Source organism: Pelophylax lessonae, assembly GCF_965119305.1.
Source record: "Pelophylax lessonae genome assembly, chromosome: 5".
In the NCBI taxonomy this organism is placed as follows: domain Eukaryota; kingdom Metazoa; phylum Chordata; class Amphibia; order Anura; family Ranidae; genus Pelophylax; species Pelophylax lessonae.
Window position 1 is genome coordinate 153,847,253 of NC_138772.1, and position 23,169 is coordinate 153,870,421.

Here is a 23,169-nt window from a genome sequence, read left to right on the forward strand (position 1 = left end):
TTACGGTGCAGGGGAATAGGTGCCCCCCCCCCTCCTGCCGCGTCCCATATGTTTTCCCAGCTTACCGGACCCGGCAGCAGCGGGGAAAACTATCCGGTCCCGGATCCTCAGAGACAGGAAGTCGAGTGAGGGCAAGATGGCCCTCATTCAACTCTATGGTCTTGGAGGACCGGAGCTACGTCAAAAGACGTTGCCTAGCAACCGGTTTAAAGGGCCGCTTTTTTTTTTTGCTTTTTTTTTTTCCTCTTTCAACAATTTTTTTTTTTTTTTCTTTTTTAGTGTAGTTGTGAGGTGTGAGGTCTTTTTGACCCCAGATCTCAATATAAAGAGGACCTGTCATGCCTATTTCTATTACAAGGGATGTTTACATTCCTTGTAATAGGAATAAAAATGATCAAAACATTTTTTTTTAAACTGTGTAAAAATAAAAATATAATAAATAAAATAAATAGGAAAAAAAAAAAAAAATGAAAGCGCCCTGTCCCCGTTAGCTCGCGCGCAGAAGCAAACGCATACGCAAGTCCCGCCCACATATGTAAACGGTGTTCAAACCATACATGTGAGGTATCGCCGCGATCGTTAGAGCGAGTGCAATAATTTGAGCCCTAGACCTCCTCTGTAACTCTAAGCTAGTAACCTGCAGAAATTTTTAAAATGTTGCCTATGGGGATTTTTAAGTACCAATGTTTGGCGCCATTCTGTGAGCATGCGCAATTTTGAAGCATGACATGTTGGGTACCTAATTACTCGGCGTAACATTATCTTTCACATTATGGAAAAAAATTGGGCTAAATTTACTGTTTTCTTATTTTTTAGTTCAAAAAAGTGAATTTTTTTCAAAAAAATCGCATTTGGAAGACTGCTGCGCAAATATGGTGTGATAAAAAATATTGCAACGATCTCCATTTTATTCTCTAGGGTCTCTGCTAAAAAAAATATATAATGTTTGGGGGTTCAAAGTAGTTTTCTAGCAAAAAAAATGATTTTAGCTTGTAAACACCAAGTGTCAAAAATAGGCCCAGTCTTAAAGTGGATAAATGGACAACTTTGTGTAAAGCGCTACTTGGATGTGAGGCCTATGTATGTGGCCAGGCTGTGAAAAAGTGTTACACATGTGGTATCGCCATACTCAGGAGGAATAGCAGAATGTATTTTGGGGTGCAAGTTTTGCTATGTACATGCGATGTGTTAGAAATATTGCATAAATGGACAGCTTTGTTTAAAATAATGTGTTTTCATTTTCTTTCCACATTTTCCAAAAACTTGTGGAAAAAAATGACATATTCAAAAGACTCATTATGCCTCAAAAATTATACGTTGGGCTGTTTGCTTTCCAAAATGGGGTCATTTTATGGGGGTTTCCATTGTCCTGGTGCTCCAGGGCCTTCAAAAGTGCAATAGGTTGTCAGGAAATGATATGTGTAATTTGTGCTCCTAGAATGCCGGACGCTGCTACTTGGATGTTAGGCCTCTGTATGTGGCCAGGCTGTGAAAAAGTCTCACACATGTGGTATCGCCATACTCAGGAGGAGGAGTAGAATGTGTTTTGGGGTGTAGTTGCAAGTATACATGTGCTGTGTGAGAGAAATAACCTGTTAATACAGCAATTTGTAAAAAAAAAAAAAAAAAAAAAAAATAAATAAATCTTCATTTTGCAAAGCATTGTGGGAAAAAATTACAACTTCAAAAAACTCATCATGCCCCTTATTAAATACCTTGGAATGTCTACTTTCCAAAAAGGGGTCATTTGGGGGGTATTTGTACTTTCCTGACCTTTTAGTGTCTCAAGAAATGAGATAGGCCTTCAGTACATCAGGTGTGATCAAGTGTGATCAATTTTCAATGAATAGCACCATAACTTGTGGACTCTATAACTTTCACAAAGACCAAATAATATACACTTATATTTTTATCAAAAGATAAGTAGCAGTATAAATTTTGGCCAAAATTTGTGAAGAAAAATGACTAATTTGCAAAATTTTATGACAGAAACAAAGAAAATTGTGTTTTTTCACGATATTTTCAGTCTTTTTTTATTTATAGCACAAAAAATAAAAAACCCAGTATTGATCAAATACCATCAAAAGAAAGCTCTATTTGTGTGAAAAAAAGGACACAATTTTTGTATGGGTACAGTGTTGCATGACTGAGCAATTCTCAGTCAAAGTGTGAGAGTGCTGAAAGCTGAAAATCGGTCTGGGCAGGAAGGGGGTGAAAGTGCACTGTAGGCAAGTGGTTAAAATACATATGAAACAAGATATTTACAAATAAGCAAGATCCTCTAAAGTATATTCACAGCCCTAGAAAACACCTTAATTCCCAATGTTAGGAAACATCCTACAATATACCCTATTTTAAGCACACCCCAACCAACAGGGAGGTAGTTTTTAGTAACCAACATTGGCGAGGTGGAATCAGGATTTGACACTGGGCTCTACATGTTTCATGCCCTATTGCTTCTTCAGGAAGTTATTCAACATTGACAAACAAGTTTCGCTATAAAAGGTAAAGTACATAGGAGTATCGGTCAAGTGGGTGCATTGCTGAACTCATCCTAGGAACGTGGAAGTGGTGATGTATCATTAATATCCTGATAGTCTGTACATTACTACTACAAATTAGTGACCATCTCCTTGCCCTTTAAGATGATGGTGAACTGCTTTATAGAGGAAGTATTCTGGGCGATGGTAGAGCCTTAAATTGAAATTCACGTTAATCGCATTAATAGGTACAAGGTAGGTCTCCCACATTGGCTTTACTATTATTATCCAATGGTGGTATAGTCTGGAATTAAGCCGTCCAAAGCCCCCTAGATAACAAATCCCCAAGAGTGAATATATATAGAGCTTTCCCACCTCAGTGGATGTTGATCTGCCATGGCTATAACATCTATTGCCCTGGTGCAATGTGTTTTCCTCCGCTGTTCCTGCTTTTAGAAGGTTTTAAGGTAGTAAGTTAACGGCAAATGTAATTTCACAGCAAATATGAAAATGAAATTTAAAGCCAATCAGCTTCTAACTTCAGCTTGTTCAACCTGGAAGCTGATTGGTTACTATGCACAGCTGCATCAGATTTTGCACTCTCCAGTTCTCCAGTGTACTTTGAGTGTACCTCCTTGGTGGGTATAGTAAACACTAATCAATCAGTTTTGTATACATTAAACATTTTTAAAAAAGGTTTTGTTTTAAAAACCTAGTTGTCCAAACTAGTTGACCAGGGTGATTTTATCCTAGCCTTGAGGTCCAATTTTTAAAGCCAACACGGTTCACGGGCTGAACCGCTTCATCTGGGCCTCAGATCCTGTTAAATACTCTAACAGTATACAAACCACATATGAAACAATAAATACAATGAGGAAATAATTATTTTATCCCCTGCAGATTTTGTAAGTTTGCCCACTTACAAAGAAATTAAGGGTCTAGAATTTTTATCATTATCATAGGTGTATTTTAAATGACTAAGACAGAATATCAACCAAAATTCCAGAATAAACACATAATACAAATGTTATAAATTAAGTTGCAGTTAAGTAAGTAAAATAGGTATTTGATCCCCAAGCAAAACATGACTTCGTTCTTGGTGGAGAAACCCTTGTTGGCAAGTACAGAGGTAAGACGTTTCTTGTAGTTAGTGACCAGGTTTGCACACATCTCAGGAGGTGAGGGTGTCAGAAGAAACCAATAAACACTAGGGACTGCTTACCTATTAATTCTATAAATATAGACTATTTAACCAGGTGTCCCAAAGATGAGGGGAGGAAAGTGAACAAAAGCCTCAGTTGGTACCAGGTATTATGGCTCTGGTAATATTTCTAGATAAAGGATAGATTAAAAAAAAAAAAAAACATTTATTAAATATTTCTCATAAAGTGAACAATGCCACAAACAGGGTACAGAGATTGGTTATACTGTACACAGATTATTGGCTCCATTACTAAAGATTATGTCTAGTTAACATACCTGAGACCCTAATACAACACATTGGTTGCTCCTACTGCCACAGTCTTTAGTAGAATCATTCATCCTCATAGCAGTGGGTTTTTCCCTTGAGTGTTTCCCCTGTTGAGTGTGTTATGAATCTCAAAGGATCCTTTCAGGTGACAGACATATAGGCTGACATATAGGGGTAGATTCACTAAAACTGAAGAGTGCAAAATCTGGTGCAGCTCTTCATAGAAACCAATCAGCTTCCAGGTTTTTTTTTTTTTTTTGTCAAAACTTAATTAACCAAGCTGAAGTTAGAAGTTGATTGGCTATCATGCACAGCTGCACCATATTTTGTACTCTCTATTTTAGTAAATCGAGTTTTAGATAGTAGAGGAACTAATTAAAACCCATGTAATTTTTTTCTTGTCTGTGTCCCATTGAGCAGCTTTCTCCACACTTACTGTACTGTAGTAAGTTAATGGAAATCTATTTAAAGTCAATAGAAACCCCTTTTTAGATGGATGACAATGAAACAGGAAGATTTCCCTTTACCTTCATGGCACAACTGTAAAATATTAAATTTTCCATCACATTGTGTCACCGTAAAAATGGTCACCAGTAAAGATAGAGAGGGCCAAATTCCCAGAGGGAATACAGACAGCACGAAAAGGCCTAATTCTGGGTCTGGATCCTACTTGCTCTATTCAGAAAAAAAAAGGTTTTTGCTTTATCCAAAGCTTTAACCAAACTTATTGGCAGAATAAATTTTCTCAAGTGGAATTAATTAAAGGTACTGAAAACCCCTGTATTTGAATAGTCTAAAAGATCTTGCTGTCTCCAAGGCTTGACTATGTGGCTTCTAAATTCTGTAATATTTTTTATTCCCTTTATAGACAAATACAGAAAAAATTAGATGTATGTTGTTTGTAGCTAAGCTGATGTATTTGTTTAACCTTTTATCCTAAATTTGATATTTTCAGTACAATGACAAGCTGTCATTGTGAGGATAACACTTTAAGGTGTATTGGAAAAAGATGTTAAAGATGAGAGAATTGTCAGGACATTTCCGGCCACTGATAGCCGTCCAGAGGCTTTACATTATTGTGTTTGCTTGTTTTGTCCTTTTAGTAATTAAATTATGTCTTGGTCATTATTGTCCCTGGTCTGATTTATTTTCACTTTTTCGAAATAGGATTATCTCTGCCTTATGAAAGACAATAACACTTGCCAGCCTCTCGTTTCTTCCCCTGAAAGAACATTTAAAAATAGCTGAAATCTTTTCCAAAATATCTTTTTTTCCCTACAATAAAAGTAATAATGGCCCTGTTAGGTGTAGAAGAAAAGTCAGAGCACATTTGATTCTGTTTCCTTAGGGGAAATTGTATGTAAAATCAGTAAAAATACGCAACACACTTACCTAGACAGACAATGATTCAAAATGTTAATGGTTCAAAGAAGAGCCATTACCAGTATTCGTTAATCAAGTAAAATATTACAAATGTACATGGCTTGGCAAGCTGTCCGTACACAGACACTGGTGTCCCTGAATGGTCCTTGCAGGGTCCGTGGCGGCACAGTCAGTTACAGTCATAGCTGACTTCCACCTCCCCTGCAACTGCCTGCTGGTTGGTAGGACCATGTCGGCGTCCTAACCAAATCAGATGCACTACTCAAGTTCCTTCAGAGCGGAGGAGTCGGAAAAAGAGAACGGAAGGAATTTCCAAGTTTCTCCTCTAACCTGCTGCCCATGCCGTGCCTGCCCCTGGCCTCAGCAGTGAGCAGCGTGCCCCACTCCGCCAAGGTCCCAGCTTCTCATGAGAGATGGAAGTCAGTCAACTCGTCATTCATTCTGCACTGTGAGTGCGTGTCCTCCTGTAGCAGCGAGTCCAGAATTTAAAATTGGATCATTAAAGGAGATCTATGGTGGACCCTGCCTGGCCTGCTCTAAAGGGGGATATATGGGGGACCCTGCCTGGCCTGTTCTAAAGAGGGATCTATGGGGGGACCTGCTCTAGTAAAGGGGGATATTTGGGGATCCTGGTGTGCTCTAAAGGGGGATCTCTGCCATAGATCCCACTTTAGAGCAGGGTCCCCATAGATTCCCCCTTTAGAGCAGGGTCCCTATAGATCCCCTTTTAGAGAAGGGTCCCCATAGATTCTATGGGGACCCTACTCTAATGGGGATCTATAGGGACCCTGCTCTAAAGGGGTATATATGAGGACCCTTGCCTGCTCTAAAGGGGGATCTATGGGGAATCCTGCTCTAAAGGGGATCTATGGGGACCCTGCTCTAAAGAAGGATCTATGGGGATCTATGAGTACCCTGCTGCAAAGGGGGATCTATGGGGACCCTGCTTGAATTTTGAAAATCTTATAAACATTTAAAACAGTATACCAAAAGCAGTCTTTATATAAATGTTATTTTAAACTTCTTTGTACTTGTAGAGCTAGGCCAGAGAGTAGACAAAGTGTTTTTGATGGTTTTAATTTGAAATGTATGTTGGTGTCCTTCACTAAAGTCTGTACTTTGTAAAATGTCTGCCACAGCCTTGGTCCCTGCCTATCCCTGAAAATGTAACTAATGCATATAAAATAACTGACCTGTGGCTGTACTCTGTTCATCATGGTGTGTTTTTATACCTTTGATAAATGCAGACAACTATAAACATAAATTTCAGCACTATTGTTTGCATCTTATGAATTTTTGTTGAATATTGATTGATTTATTTATATTTATTTATGATTATACTTGCACAGATGTGATTATATGCACTTTATCCAAGTTTTAAATTCATTCTAGGTATATAGGACCTGTTCAGCATAAATGCACTTTTTAAAGAGTTTCACTTATACACTGGAGCACCTTTTCATTGATACAATGTATATATATATATGTACATATACATATACACATATATATATATATATATATATATATATATATATATATATATATATATATATATATATATATATATATATATATATAATCTTTATGTACACCGCTTTATATTGACATTTACCTTTGTGACTAGTAGGAATATTGGAGCACCTGTTTTACCTCTATAAAGCGCAGTACTATTTTTATTCATTTATGTTGTACAACTTGGGTGCTTCCCACTGCATTTATGCTTCTCAGCAGGCTTCGCCTCTATTTGCTGCCAAACAGCATGCTAGAAAGTTGGAAACCTATATAGGTTTCTGTAGCATTAGCTAATATATTACAGAGAGGTGCTGAAACTATAAACATGCCAGCCAGTAGGGAGATATGGCATTTTACAGCTTGTGTGCTAAAGGGAAGCACAGGTCCAAGTTTACCTTACACCATACTCTTATCTCCCAAGCATCTGCAAAAAAAAAAAAAAAGTGGATGTAAACCCCATTCATGAAATCTGACCTGGGCACATATATCTGTAGTGTTTACTTATCTCTATCCAAAGTCCTAAGTCCTGTGTCTTTCTGTTGCTTTGTTCCTCTGTTATCAGCATGGGTATGATACCAGTAAAAGTCCCCCATAAGCCCACAATCACCAATTTCCCCTTATAGGAATTGGTAATACAAAAATCAGTTATCAGCATAATAACTTCTGACAAGTTCTCCGACACTGGACATAAAAGTAGCTGGAAATTTGTGTGGGGATGGGTGCATATAGATTAGCAGAGAGATGGTCTATTCACAGCACAGCTCTGCGTGTTTCTTCCTTCCTCTGCCTATGTGGAGGGGGGGGGTGCTTTTCCTTCAATCCGCTGTCACACAATGCATGCAAAGACTCCACACCAAGTGCTGCAACAGGAAGAAAACAATTCTAACACAATGTTCACTTTCTAAACAGTGTAGAAAGCTGAAGGTAGCTGATATACAAATAAAAAACCTATGAGGCTGTTTACTTCACTGGGTATATGTGGGGGTTTACATCCACTTTAAATGCGTTATTATCAGTACATAAGATACAGTGGTTGTTTGGATAACAAAATCTGTTGGAACCAATTATGAATATTGGGCATAGTTTGTATGACCAACAAAAAAAACACCTCTTAGTAACAGTTTAAACTTCATCTACATATGCCCAAAGCTTCTTCCCTTGCTTTTGCTGCTGTGTTGCTGGAGCACTAAAGGAAAAACCTTGAGTACACACCCTACAAACATTGTTTGCAAGATTCAGGTACAAATTCATTGTAGCAATATTATTGTTACAATGTGTTTCAAGTAGTTCTCTTATGTGCAAAGCAAATGCATTGTATTGGATCTGCACCTTATGTCAGTTAATTCAACCACATAAATAAAAAAAAACGATTGTATTTAATATAAACTGTACCTATATCACCCTATATTAACCTTAACGTAGTTGTAAACCCCAGACATAAAATATGAACAAAACATATCCTTCTATAATGTGTACTTGTCTCGATTTAAAGCTCTAAGTGTCATTTCTGCTGCTTTGTTCATCTGCTATCAGCATGAATCACTTCTGACACCAAAAGAAAAAATAAAGACAGGGAAGGGACCTCCAGCAGATTGACAGACTCTGCTCTGTTCACACGGGCTTCAGCTTGTATAAGAACAGTGTGAACAGCAAGCTTTGACAAAGCGTTTGCAGAGCTTTTGGCAAGCTTTGTTGAAGCTTTTCTATTGGGAGTGTTGATTGCTACTTTAAACAAGCTGCTAGCAGGCTTCAGCATTTCTTGAAGCTTGTTGAAAGCCTATTGAAGCCTGCTAGCAGCTTCTTTAAAGTGGCAATAAATGCTCCAATTAGGATCTGTGTTCAACATTTATAAACTGGAGTTGAATGGTACTTTAAAAGCTTCAACAAAGCATACTGGAAGCTCTGCAAATGTTTTGTCAAAGCCTACTGTTCACACTGCTCTTACACAAGCTGTGAGCTGTGTGAAGGGGGGGGGGGGATCCTTAGCTCTCAGACCTCTCTCCTAATCTCCGCCCCAATTTTTCGGAACTCTCCGACACGCTTATGAATTCAGCACTTTGAACCCATGTGGAGAAAAGTAAAAAGTGCAGATAGACAGATACAACTTATGTAGGAGGATGTGTTTCATCTCTGTGTATCAACTGAAGATAGTCCCTTCACTGGGTATATGGAAGGATTTACATCCACTTTAAAGTGGTTCTAAAGCCTTAATGTTTTTCAGCTTAATGTATTCTATGCATTAAGGTGAAAAACCTTTTTCTTAACTCAGCCCATTCGATCCAGCGATGTGAAGGAGCGCAGCGGCTTCAGCCGCTATCGCTCTCCTCATTAGACAGATTGATAGCAGCGGAAGCGATTGGCTCCTGATGCTGTCAATCAAATCCAGTGATGTGGTAGCGGGGGGGGGGGGCAAATCCCACTGTCTGTCTCAAAGAATGCAGCAGCAGGACTCGGGAGCGAGCACTTACGGGTGCCCCCAGGCAAAGCGGCTTTCCGTGGAGCCAACCAATGAAGAGGATGGGTCTGGATCGCCGGAGGGGGACCCCAGAAGGAGGAGGATCTGGGCTGTTTTCTTGAAAACCATTGCACAGAGCAGGTAAGTATAGGCATGTTTGTTATTTGTGTAGAAAAAAAAAAAGTTTTACAACTACCTAAAGGCCTCATTTACATCTTTGCAGCCTGATGTGATGTGTTAATGCATCGGAAATTGGCTTCCCTGAAAATGCACAAATTTTCTTGATGCAGTGTACCACAACACACAGTAGTTTATTATTGTGCACCGTGGCACACTGCAATGCAACTGCGACATTGTTTCGTTTCTTAGTGCATTTGGTGCAATTTAAAATAAATAGTACTGCAATGCATTAACAAGTACATGGTGCACATAGATTTGACACCAGCCTCATTGAAATCCTTATCAGTTCTATTTCCATTCATATTTTTTTTCCTTTTCGATAATTTGGTTCATTCTTTTTTCACTAATGCAGGCACTGAGAGGTATAAGAAGCTCAGAAATGATTTAATTCATCAGTGGCCATCCAAAATTGATCTTTCTGCTGCAGGTTTAGCATTTTAAAGGGAATTCTAGGCAACTATTAAAATCACTGAACTATTAGTAAAATATCCACTCAATTTATGTTGTTTTCTTTGGATTTTTTTTAGATTTTACATCATTTTCTTTTGATACTTTGCAGACAATTTGATATCTTTCTTAGATTATTTATTTTTTTAAACTTCATCTTTATTTTAATTTTTCCCAAGAACATACTTTCCATTCAAGAAATTACATTATATATTCAAAAATACATATCTTTAAAAACTTCCCACTACCGCCCAACCCCCAAATCCCCGACCTCCTTCATCTCGCTCCCTTTAGGATTAGTATATTAACAGAACAAATTAGGATTAGAATATTAACAAAACAAAGCAGCCTTTCTAGATGTTCACAGTCTCAGGTGCCAATCCTGGAGTTTCAATTCATACTTTCCATAACTTTTCAAATCTACTTTTTCCCCCTTTTCTCATATAGGCCAGTTTTTCCCTTATTGTGTTGTTGTGTAGCTATCACTTTAAACTGTATATCAAAGGTACAGCGCTAGATATGAAAATACTGTGCAAATTAAGCAAATATAAGGTGCTAGTGATATGAATCAAAGTGACAAAAGTGCCAATAAATGAATACAAATTATTTTCATAAAGTGCAAACATTACTGAATGAACCCATCAAGGTGCCACCAAAAAGACAACATAACAAATCAATTTATATACAATAATCTGATATGGTGCAATAAAATAATCAAAAATCCATTAATAACGGAATTACACATGCTGGGATCAAGTGCTTAACATGTGTTTGAAAAAAGTGCTTGTGCTTCCACCACCAACACCCGAGAATGGCCTCTCACCTTATGATCAGACCCGTGTATTACCACCGGGTCTAAATAAGCAGTTCCCCCAAGGGTTGAGAATCTTTCCTCAACAGGTGATGTTGCTCTGGGCTCACTAGGGCACCATTAATGGCTTCCTCTGAAATAATTTGGAAGGGTGATGTTCTAGGTTACTTTACCCATGGACCAATCCCCGCATATTCCAGTATGCATAAAAAGTAGTGACAATCTAATGCTCTCTGTTAAATAATCTCCTTTATTTTTTTTTCCCTTTATTAAAGTAATAAATGTGTCTCACATAGGTTTGCACGATCAGCTGTGCGGGCTAAGAACGCTTGTCTCATAGACACATGATGGAGCCTGCTGCCGGGTCACCGCTCGTCCGACTCCCCCCCCCCCCATTTGCACAAGTATCACTTTAAAGCCTAACTCCATAAATAAATAAAAATCCACCCTTAGGGCCCCGCTGCACTGCTTATTATATCTAGGGGAGCAATAAAATTATGTAAATAGTTACCTCGTTCCTCATTCCAGAAGGGCCTACCTGGCACTGCAAGGATGGATTTAAAAAAAAAAAAAAAATTATTGTAGTTGGGATCTTTTTGTTTTATCCAAACAGGTTTGCTTTAAAGTGAACCTGTTTCTTAAAAATGCTAACTAAAGTAAAAAACATCTTACTGCATGAAATGTGTCTCCGCAGCACTGACAGAACCCTGCTAAATTGTTGCAGTTACTAGTGATGTTCTTAAAGTTGCAATTTTGTGCAGGCATAGTTACACCCCATAATAAAAACACATGAGCCTGCAGGAAAAGAGATTTAGGCACCCGGCATTGTGACATAAGGGCACTGGATATGCCTTTTCTGCCTGTTATCTGTCTATGCTGTTGTTACAGTTGGTTAAGAAAGCACACAGATTTGCTTTCATGTTTTGTATAGACCCCAAAAAAATTCAGGACGTCTATTTTAAAGGATCCGCCAGTTTGCATATTGGCAGAATTCCCAGCTACAGAAATGGTAACAAAATTCGAAAGAATTCAAATTTAGAGATCTAACGAGTTCTGCCTTTAGAAACTACAGGAATATTTTTGTTTAGATTTCTTTAATCAGTTTTGAAGATTTTTACAATTGTCGGGTATTTTTAAAGGTGTAAGCAAATGAGGATCTTTACAGGTGAATTACTTATTCGACCTGTCATAGCTGTAGTTTGATCAATTTTTTCTATGCTCTCCTCAATAGTAGCTAGTAAAACCAGTTAGCCAAAATGTTGAATATATTTTTGATAAGCCAGCCTGGTCTGTTGCGCTGAAGAATATTTGTACAATATATGAAAACATTGCATGGCGTTATAGAAAGGCTTGTATATTATTCATTATGATGGCTGCTGCTAGTGATTTAATAATCCTGTCAGCCATTGTGGTGAAAGAAACGTTAGTCTTATAGTATTAGCATTAGTTTTCATAAATATTTTATACTCTGAATCTAATTTGAAATGTAATTACACAGTGTATGGCGATCATAACTTGAGTCATTTTTGTGCCACTTCAGTGTTTATAAAATATAGATCACTGTAACATTTGCCGTTTCAGAAAAAATGCCCAATGCCTCACAAAATGAAAGTCTGGAAAGTGGCGAGACAAATTTATAAAATTAGAAGGCAGGTTTTCATTTCGGGTGGCTTTAATGCATAATAAGAATTATAAAACAACACAAAGGCCATAAAAAAAAAAGAATCCAAATTTGAATAGAAATGTAGATCATTTAGTATCCCATGTTTCCGAGCTGATTGAAGTCGTAATGTATGTCCATGAATTTGACAGGCAAGGTCATTTATCCAATTTATCACTTTGCTATGCACACACTTGTTGAAACATGTAAAAATCAAAGACATCCATGTAGTGAATGACAAGCATCCCCAATGATACATATAATGTTAAAGATTTCTGATCACACAACAAACCAACTAGGTGTTAATACAATAAACTCGTGTTTCAGATTTTTTTTTTCCTGCTGCATTTTAATAATGTGAAGTCTTGCTTGTTACAAAGTTAAATCTTTTCAAGCAAGGCTATTAAAGGATGGTTCTGTATGTTTTATAGTAGACATCCAGGATCGTATATTTGGTAGAAGGTAAAAAGTCGATGAATCCAGAGTTTTGAAAATAAACAAGGAAAACGCATGCATTTCCACCAAGAGCACCCATTCTTGTTCTGACCACTGTAATGGTACCTTGCAGCACACATGTAACCAAAAAAAGTCCTTCCCTGTAACCATATTGCAAAACTCTGTGTGTTTGATATGTACAGCCGTGGCAAAAGGTTTTGAGAAGGACTCAAATTTCACTATTCACAAAGTCTGCTGCTTCAGTGTTTTTAGATCTTTTTGTCAGATGTTCCTAGGCTATACTGAAGTATAATTACAAGCATTTCATAAGTGTTGAAGGCTTTCATTGACAAATACATTAAGTTTTTTTAAAGAGTCAATATTTGCAGTGTTGACCCTTCTTTTTCAAGACCTCTGCAATTCACCCTGGCATGCTGTCAATCAACTTCTGGGCCACATCCCGACTATTGGCAGCCCATTCTTGCATAATTAATCCCTGCAGTTTGTCAGAATTTGTGTGTTTTTTTTGTTCACCAGCCTCTTGAGTACCACAAGTTCTCAATGGGATTAAGGTCTGGAGAATTTCCTGGCCATGGACCCAAAATTTTGTTCCTCAAGCCACTTAGTTTCACTTTTGCAAGGTGCTCCATCATGTTGGATAAGGCATTGTTCATCACCAAACTGTTCTTGGATGGTTGAGATAAGTTGCTTTCAGGGGATGTTTTTGTACCATTCTTTATTCATGGCTGTGTTCTTAGGCAAAATTTTGAGTGAGCCCTCTCCCTTGACTGAGAAGCAACCCCAAACATGAAAGGTCTCAGAATGCTTTACTATTGGCATGACACTGGACTGATGGTAGTGCTCACCTTTTCTTCTCCGAACAAGGTTTTTTCTGGATGCCCCAAACAATGAGAAAGGGGATTCATCAGAGATAATAACTTTACCCCAGTCCTCAGCATTCCAATACATGTACCTTTTTTTCAGAATATCAGTCTTTTCCTGATGATTTCCCTGGAGAGAAGTGGCTTTTTTGCTGCCCTTCTTGACCCCAGGCCATCCTCCAAAAGTCTTCACCTCACTGTGCCTCCAGATGCACTCACACCTGCCTGCTGCCATTCCTGAGCAATCTCTGCACTGGTGGTGTCCCGATCCCGCAGCTGAATCAACTGTAGGAAACGGTCCTGACGCTTTCTGGACTATCTTTGGTGCCCTGAAGCCTTCTTCACAAATGCAGTGGAAATGTTTATGGGATTAAATTCATTTTCATGGCAAAGCGAAAATTTGCAATTAATTGCAATTCATCGAATCACTCTTCATAACATTCTGGAGTATATGCAAATTGCCATCATAAAAACAGAGGCAGCAGACTTTGTGAAAATTAATATTTGTGTCATTCTCAAAACTTTTGGCCACGACTGTATTTTTGAAGCTCATATTATCACTTGATACAAAGCTTAGTTATCTCATTTGATGAATCAGTAACATTACTTGAGAATATAAATCCATCAGGATACACTGTCAAAAAGTTGCTTGCTCTTTTGGTTCTTGAAACCTAAAATTGGTAATAAGTTAAAAAATGAGCACAAGGGACAATAATTACAGTCAATGTGATGTGTCCCTTGTGCTACTGTCTACTGCCTAAGTTGACATCTTCTGTTCTCTCATCTCACCCCCATTGCTGTAATCTTCTTGTGCTATGGGGGTTATTGGAGCCAAGGTCATATGCACACATCAAGAGTGCCAACTATGCGTCCCCTTTTCTTCCCATCTCCTCCGTTCATAGAACCTGTATTATATTTATATAAATGAAAAAACATATATTCATGGAGGAGGCAAACCTTTCATTTATCTGCCTTTGAGCGGAGGAGGGGTGGAATGGGCAGATATACACTGTAGTTGGCACTCTTTATGAGTGCCTATGACAAGTCCATTCGGTTCTTAACCCTCACAGCACTGGGAGATTATGGCAGCCTGGAGGGGTCAGGGGAAGTCTAGGGGTGAAGGGACTTAAGATTTAAACTAAAGCAGCAGACAGCAACACAAGGGACACATCACAATAGCTGTTACAAATGTCCTTTTTTCCTCAACACTGACTATTTTAATCGTTATCCTGCCAGCATTTGTAAATAGCAAAGTATATCATATTTACTTTTTTAAAACTTTTTTTTTTTTACATTTCTTCAGCTACTTCCTGGTTTCCAGGCCTAGACAAATTATGTCATACATTCCAGGAGTCTTCAGGAGGAGGGGGGGGGGGGGTTTCTCAGCTAAGCACACCCTCTTGCCTGCATGCCTGAGCTAAGGGCAGAATTAATACAGGAAGTAAATGCTACATGAATCATCTGCCCTTAGACAAGAAATGCTAGGGTGTGTTTTTCAATGTGATTTCTCAGCATATATAAATTTAATATAGAATAATCTTAAAACATAATTAAACAGAGTTTTTGGTTTGTGGTGCTCAGGTGCTCACTACTGCAAAAGTAAAAAAAAAATAACTTGGTTGTAAAGGCACAATGTTTTTTATCTTCATGCATTTTATGCATGAAGGTAAAAAACCTTCTGTGTGCAGCAGCTCCCCCCTATACTTACCTGAGCCCCCTCTCAGTCCATTGATGTCCACGAGAGCCTTGCCTCTCCGAGGACTCACACTCCTGATTGGTTTTTGTTAATCCCAGCCAGTAAACCAATCAGGAGACAGAGGGGTGGGGCCAACAGAGCAACAGAGCAAACTGCTTGTTGTGGGGGCACCTGGCAGGAGGGAGGAGCCAGGAATGCTGGCAAGGGACCCAAAAAAGAGGAGAATTAGGGCTGCTCAGTGCAAAACTTTTGCACAGAACAGGTAAGTATAACATGTTTGTTATTAAAGAAAAAAAGAAAAAACGAGACTTCAATATCACTCTAAACTTCCAGGCTCTCAGTCCTGCAGTGCAAAAGTGGGGTTGATTTACTAAAACTGGCGAGTGCAAAATCTGGTGCAGCTCTGCATAGAAACCAATCAGCTTTCAGGTTTTATTGGCAAATCTTAAAGGGAAACTCCACTTTCCGTGATTTAAGTCATATTGTAATTGAATGTTATTAAAAATGACCTTTACTTTTCAATATGTCATTTTCTGAAAAAGCAATGCAATATGGCTACCTGGAGTTGTTCTGTACACAGAATGTATACTGACCACACCCCAGAAACATAATTTCCTGCTTGTGTGATTGTCTCACCAATTTTCCCAGAAGTCTGCCTAAGATACAAGTCAGATTTTTGGCATCCCCTGCAATAAAAATGTAATTTTTGGTGAGATACTCCCAATAGGAACACGTCTAAAGGGATGCAGGCCCAACAGATTTCCTCATTAGAGCCTTGCAGCTACCACAGCTGATAGATAATTATGAAATCACTCCCATTAGACCCACTCAGCACAGAGACACAGAGGAACAAACAATGGTTTCTTCAGAATAACAAAAGGTAGGAATCTGCAACAAAGTTTGTTAAAATCCTTGTAATGTACAGATATCACCCAGAGGGGAATGTTTTTTTCTCAACAAAAGTGGAGTTACACCTTAAAGCGGAGTTCCGGCCACAAAATCGACATGATCGATTTTGTGGCCATCCGCTTGCTTTTCGGCACCTGAAAAAGAAATGGATAGTTACGATTTTTTTTTTTACTTACCTTGTTATTTTAGAAAAATATACTCACCTTTCTTCCACTTCCTCCCTCGGCGGCCACGGCCCACGCCGTCACTTCCTGTGAGCTGAACGTCATCGCTCCCAGGAATCAATGCGCCGGCACCGGCCCCACTCGTCACATCCGGTGCGGCGCCGCATTCCCTGCTAAACAGCTTCTGGGCATGCCCAGAAGCTGTGGAGGAATGCGGCGACGCACCGGAAGTGACGAGTGGGGCCGGTGGTGGCGCATTCTGGAAGAAGAGGACACGGAAGAGGACGCAGAAGAGGACGCGCTGGCTTCAGCTGCCCACATCCGAGATGGCAACGCTGGAGAAGACATTTTAAAGGTGAGTATTTCTTCTTGCAGGTAAGTGCGACCCGGGACAGATCAGAGGCTAGCCATTGTGGAATGTACTAGCCCTGACTGTCCCGGGGGTATTTTTATTGACATTTTTTTTTCATGGCCGGAACTCCGCTTTAATTGAACAAGCTGATGTTAGACGCTAATTGGCTACCATGCACAACTGCACCAAATTTTAGTAAATCAACCCCACTGGGGCATGTTTATAAAGCATTGATTGTCTTTTTTACCAAACATTCACTGGTGGTGAATCATTCACTGTTGTTTAAAACACATGCACCAGGAAGATTCACCTACAATGAATGTACCCTTTTTGTGAACTTCCAGGTTCACTTCTGCAGCTACCTTGCTTGAATATGATTAATTTGATAACAGAAAGTTTAGTTGGGATGTTTTCTATCCATATGGAGCTGCAAAAATGACCGATACATTACTTGTCTCTTTAATTCCATTAACCCTCACTTTTACTCTGCGAATGTGTAACTAGTCAATCAGTCACTTTTTTTAATTGCCGTGTCATCTGCAGACCTCTCCTTATTACAGCGGCCTTATCCTGGGCAGCTCCGCTCTGTAAGTAATGGCATTGCTTAAGTTAATTTTGTTTTCAAAATTCAATAATTCATCTGAGAGTTGTCCGTGTAAGACTCCTGTTAATGATACACCTTTCATTGCTGAAATCAATTGTGAATAATTAGATTCTGCTGGGTAAAATGATTAAGTAAGCATTGATTTCCAAACAGTCGCCTGATTCAGAACATTTGTTAAACAGTTTAGACAGCCACGAGTACTAATATAAGCTGATATTGTAGTAATAAGAACAAAAAATCAATGACTTTCATACTTATATTCAAAGCTAATACATTGCCCATGTGAGAAAAAAGAAAAAAAAAACAATTTAGCCTAATCCCAGTTTCTCAATAATTGTTACAATACTATTTATGCATTTTAAAGTTTGCAACACTGGTTGTAGTGTGACACTTTTCAGTATATCATTGTTATGGAACCTTTCCAAGGAATGCCATGGGATCACTGATTATTTAGTCTTTTTTTTGATAGACCCCAATTGAGAAATTTAGCTGATCTTTTTTTAGTGCAGCCGTCAAATATATTGGTTATAATAAAACTTCCAAGGCAAATAAAGATGCTCAGCAGGGGATGGGGTGGTTCGGAGTGCTTCTTGAAACTAATTATATTCTGCTTTAATAGCAAGGCAACAAAAAATAAAATACAGTAAGAAAAAACACATTTGACAGGAGACTGAAAGCATCTATTCAACTTCTCACTAAAGTTTGCATAGGCTGGTATATTAGCCATATATTTATATCCAACATCCAGTCCCTGTTATTTCAGCCTACTTGCTTAACCGATTCTGGACCCGAAGGTTTTCCCCCCTTAATGACCAGGCCATTTTTTGCGATTCGGCACTGCGTTAATTTAACTGACAATTGTGCGGTCGTGCGACGATGTATGCAAATAAAATTTTTTCCCACAAATAGAGTTTTCTTTTGGTGGTATTTGATCACCTCTGCGGTTTTTATTTTTTTGTGCTATAAACAAAAAATGAGCGACAATTTGGAAAAATAAGCATTTTTACTATTACTAAGATGCCTTTACTATTACTTTTTGCTCTAAAACACAGCAAATAAAAAAGCTGATTTCGGTAAAAAAAATATCCCAATAGGTATATATTGATTTGTTTGCACAAAAGATATTGCGCCTACAAACTAGGGGATAGATTTATGGCATTTTTATTTTATTTTTTTACTAGTAATGGCGGCAATCAGCGATTTTTAGTGGGACTGCAACATTGCAGTGGACAGATCAGACACCTAACTGACACTTTTGGGGGAACCAGTGACATTACTACAGTAATCATACTAAAAATATGCACTGTTACTGTACTAATGACACTGGCAGGGAAGGGGTTAACACCAGGGGTGGTCAAGGGGTCAAATGTGCCCCTAGGGGATGCTTTCTAACTGTGTGGGGGATGGACTGACTAGATGAACACAGAGATCCGAGTTCCTAAATAGCAGGAACACAAGATCACTGTGTTCATCTATGACAGAACGGCAGTCTGCCTTGTTTACATCGACAGACCACCTTTCTTTCTTTCTGGGAGCGATCGCAGTGGCCGGCGGACATTGTGTCCGCTGGACGCACTGATTTGCTCCCCCTTTGGCCAATCACTGGCTATTGCATGAAATAACATACAGGTACATCATTTTGCGCAATAGAGCCGACTTACCGCAGCATATGTACTGCTGGTGGTCGGCAAGTGGTTAAGGTGTGCTGTTTTTTCATGTTTATTTAGTTGACCATCTTTCAGTTTTGACCCAACAGCAGTCAACCCTCATTGCCAATCTCCATGTATTTTGTTCAGTTCAATTTACAGGAGTTATAGGCAATGAAGCATACTGTAGATAATTAGTAGCAGAGTGTTGAATTTATGTTATGTTGAGAACTCCCATTGCAACTCCATAAATTTACAAATAGACAATGAATAAGGATCAATAACAAGGAAACGTCAGCCTTCGAAAAGGATCATGTTGGCTATCGGCACATTGATTTCAAATATACTGTATAAAGCAAATGTGTTACCTTGTTTGAATTTTTATTGGGGAAACAGTGGGGAATACAATCCATTAAACTGACATATTCTCTGATTATGGTGCTCCAAGGTCATCCATTGCAGTCATGTTGTCTAGTTATCAAATAGACTGGTCAAAAGCATTAAATACAGTATGTTCATAGGCACCTCTGTTGATCCTCTGTAGATTCTTCAATGATACATTTTTAATTCCATGTGATGTGCATTCTGCTAAAGTTAATGATACATGGATGGAATATAAAAGCTAAAAATCTAAGTATGTTATGTATGGTGTGTGTAATGGAACTGCTTTGGTTTTTTTTAACCACTTAAGCCCCGGAGGATTTTCCTGCTAAAAGACCAGGGGGTATTTTGCGATTCGGCACTGCGTGACTTTAACGGACAATTGCGCGGTCGTGCGACGCTGTACCTAAACGAATTTGATGTCCTTTTTTTCCCACAAACAGAGCTTTCTTTTGGTGGTATTTGATCACCTGTGCGATTTTTTGATCATGCGCTATAAACAAAAAAAGAGCGACAATTTTGCAAAAATAGCAATATTTTTCACATTTTTTATATGAAATTCCCCAAAAAAAAAATGTAAAAATCAAAATTTTTTAACATTTTTGGCCAATTTGTTTTATCCTACCTATGTTTGGTAAAAAAAATCGCAAAAAGCGTATTTTGATTGGTTTGCGCAAAAGTTATCGCGTTTACTAACAAAGGGAAAGATTTTTGTCATTTTTTTTGTTTTTTTTTTAAAGCGTAATGGCGCCGATCTGCGATTTTTTTTGTGGTACTGCGACATTGCGGCGGACAGATCGGACCCTTGACTGACATTTTTGACACTTTTGGGGTTAACAGTGACATTTCTACAGTAATCAGTGCTATACATATGCACTGTTACTGTAAAAATACACTGGCAGTGAAGGGGTTAACTTTATTTGGGAGGGAGGGGCTGTGTGTGTCCCTAGAGGCGTGATTCTTACTGTGATTGGCTGAAGCTCTAGCTGTAAGGACACTGATCAACGGATCTACATACTAGATCCGTGAAATCAGTGTCTTTACAGCGAGGAGAATGACAGGCAGCTTGTTTACACAAGCTGCCTGACATTCTCCCTCTTCCCCCGACGATCGCCAAGTGGCCGGCGGACATCGGGTCCGCTGGTCACACGCGCGGGGGGGTGCGTGACCGCGCGGGAGCGGGAGCGCGCCTCTGCGGGCGCGCGCTCGCTCCCCAGACCCTCCCAGGCTAGTGACGTTAATTAACGTCACTCTGCCTGGCAGGGGCTGACCGCCGCAGTAAATCTACTTGCGGCGGGCGGCAAGCAGTTAAGCAACAATATTAGGCATTGAGTAGCTTGTTTAACAGAAAATGGTAATCAGTTTCAAATACTTAATATTGTGTGCCTCGGGGAAAATCTGCATGCACAACTTTAATATTTCGGTAAATAAATGTGTCTTATGTTATTCTGCTTGGGATTTAATAGAAATGCTTCAAAGCAGGTAGCTCTAGTTAAATTTAGCATCATACTCATAAAACGTATTTTCAGATATTTCCATATTATTGATTATAGTGATCTGTATGTTTGTAAAACCAGAGCTACTGTATTTTTCTTTAAAATAATTTGGAGAATTAAAGTGTTTCTAACCATAGGACGCTGCATTCACTATATCGGGTATCCAACAATACACAGAACATGGAAATGCAATTATTTTAGTAAATATAAACTGCTAAATACCTTTTCTCATCAGCAGTATATAGCAGTCTTGTGACTTCTATCAGAGTCCAGCTGAGCACTGGTTAAAGCGTAACTCCACTTTTGTTAAGAAAAAAACATTCCCCTCTGGGTGATCTCTGTACATTACAAGGATTTTAACAAACTTTGTTGCAGATTCCTAACTTTTGTTATTCTGAAGAAATCATTGTTTTTTCCTCTGTGCCTCTGTGCTAAGTGGGTCAAATGGGAGTGGTTTCATAATTAACTATCAGCTGTGGCAGCTGCAGGGCTCTAATGAGGAAATCTGCTGGGCCTACATCCCTTTAAACGTGTTCCTATTGGGAGTATCTCACCAAAAATGGCAATTTTGTTGCAGGGGATGCCAGAAATCTGACTTGCATCTTAGTGCAGACTTCTGGGAAAAATGGGTGAGCCAATCACACAAGCAGGAAATTATGTTTCTGGGGTGTGGTCAGTACACATTCTGTGTACAGAACAGCTCCAGGTAGCCATATTGCATTGCATTTCCAGAAGATTACAACAGCTTCAGATTGAAAAGGAAAGGTAATTTTTAATAACATTCAATTACAATATGATTTGTGTTGCAATTGTATACACTATATAGTTTTTTTCTTTATTTGCAATTTTTTTTCCCCACGAAAGTGTAGTTACCCTTTAAAGCTTCTAGGAGGAGTTTTCATACTCTTTTAAATGTCCTATGAGGTCACATGCACCCTCCCAAAACAAAAAAAAACTCTCTAGCAATACACACCAAACTGAGCATGTGCAGAGTGCCTCCAAGGCTCTGTACTATCAGCAGATGGATTAGGGACAGCAAAGGAAGGGGAGGATCAGAGAAGACAGGATCAAACAGTCTTTTTACACAATGCAGAGAATTATGCCCTTAGGTGCCACAGTGAATATAACAAGCATGCTTTACTGCATATACAGACTGATTTTACTGTGGCGGGTTTAAACAAAACTTTAAGCCCTGATAGATCACTTCAAGATGGCCCCTTTTGCAGGTATAGCTATGTAAAACATTAGCATTAGGTGTCTATACTGTTTAATATCCAGTAATGCCCTGTCTCTCCCTGTTCTGCTCATGCTGGGTCCTTCTCTATTCTCGGTGCGTAAAATCAGAGCCACTAGAGGCCAATTGCTTGACAGCTTAACGATTTACTGTTGCTGAAAGGGGAAGAAAGCAACAGGAATGACACAGACTGTGTAGAAGGAACAAAGTTTAAGAAGGGAGAAAAGCAAAGCATTGGGTGTGACAGGACAAACTCTGCTGCCAGGGAGACACAAAAGAGTTAAAGAGCTAAACAAGGATAATGTATTATCTTTTCTCCCTGACGTTTTCTCCTTTCTCCCTTATGGGCCAGAACAGGTGACTGCCATCTAATGACAAAATGAAATAAACAATACTTTATGCTTATGTCCACATCACACTCTAATGTAAACTCTTTCATGTATAACATTGACATCCCAAGTTGTATATTTGCATTGTTATGTATTAAATGGTCTACCTATGATTTTAGGTTGTACCCTGCATATCGCTATAGGGGTAAAATATACAGTATACTATTGTTGTGTCCACTCAGTGTAATTAATGTAATGTACACAGCACTATAGGGGCGTCACAAAGGGCATGTCAACCTAACATCATAAAGATGTCAGGAGCTTGCTATCTGGATCACATAACATGGATTGAAGCTGTATTTATTGATGTACAGTGTAAAAATTATTTATTTGCTGTTGTATAGCTTATGATTTCCTGCCCACCTCACAGTTAACAAGCTAGGTTACAAGACTATTAAATTTATGTTATTATTATTATACAGGATTTATATAGTGCCAACAGTTTGCACAGCGCTTAACAAAATGAAGGCAGACATTACAGTTACAATACAATTTGGTACAAAAGGAATCAGAAGGCCCTGCTCGTTCATAGCTTACAATCTAAAAGGGAGGGTCAATTGATACAAAAGGTAATAGCTGT

The 23,169-nt window shown here is 38.8% G+C and overlaps 1 protein-coding gene across 2 annotated transcripts in view; it reads left to right on the forward strand.

Annotated features, from left to right (window-relative positions):
* RARB (retinoic acid receptor beta) overlaps positions 1-23,169 on the forward strand; it is a 1,055,941-nt gene that overhangs the window by 48,913 nt on the left and 983,859 nt on the right. The window lies entirely within an intron of this gene.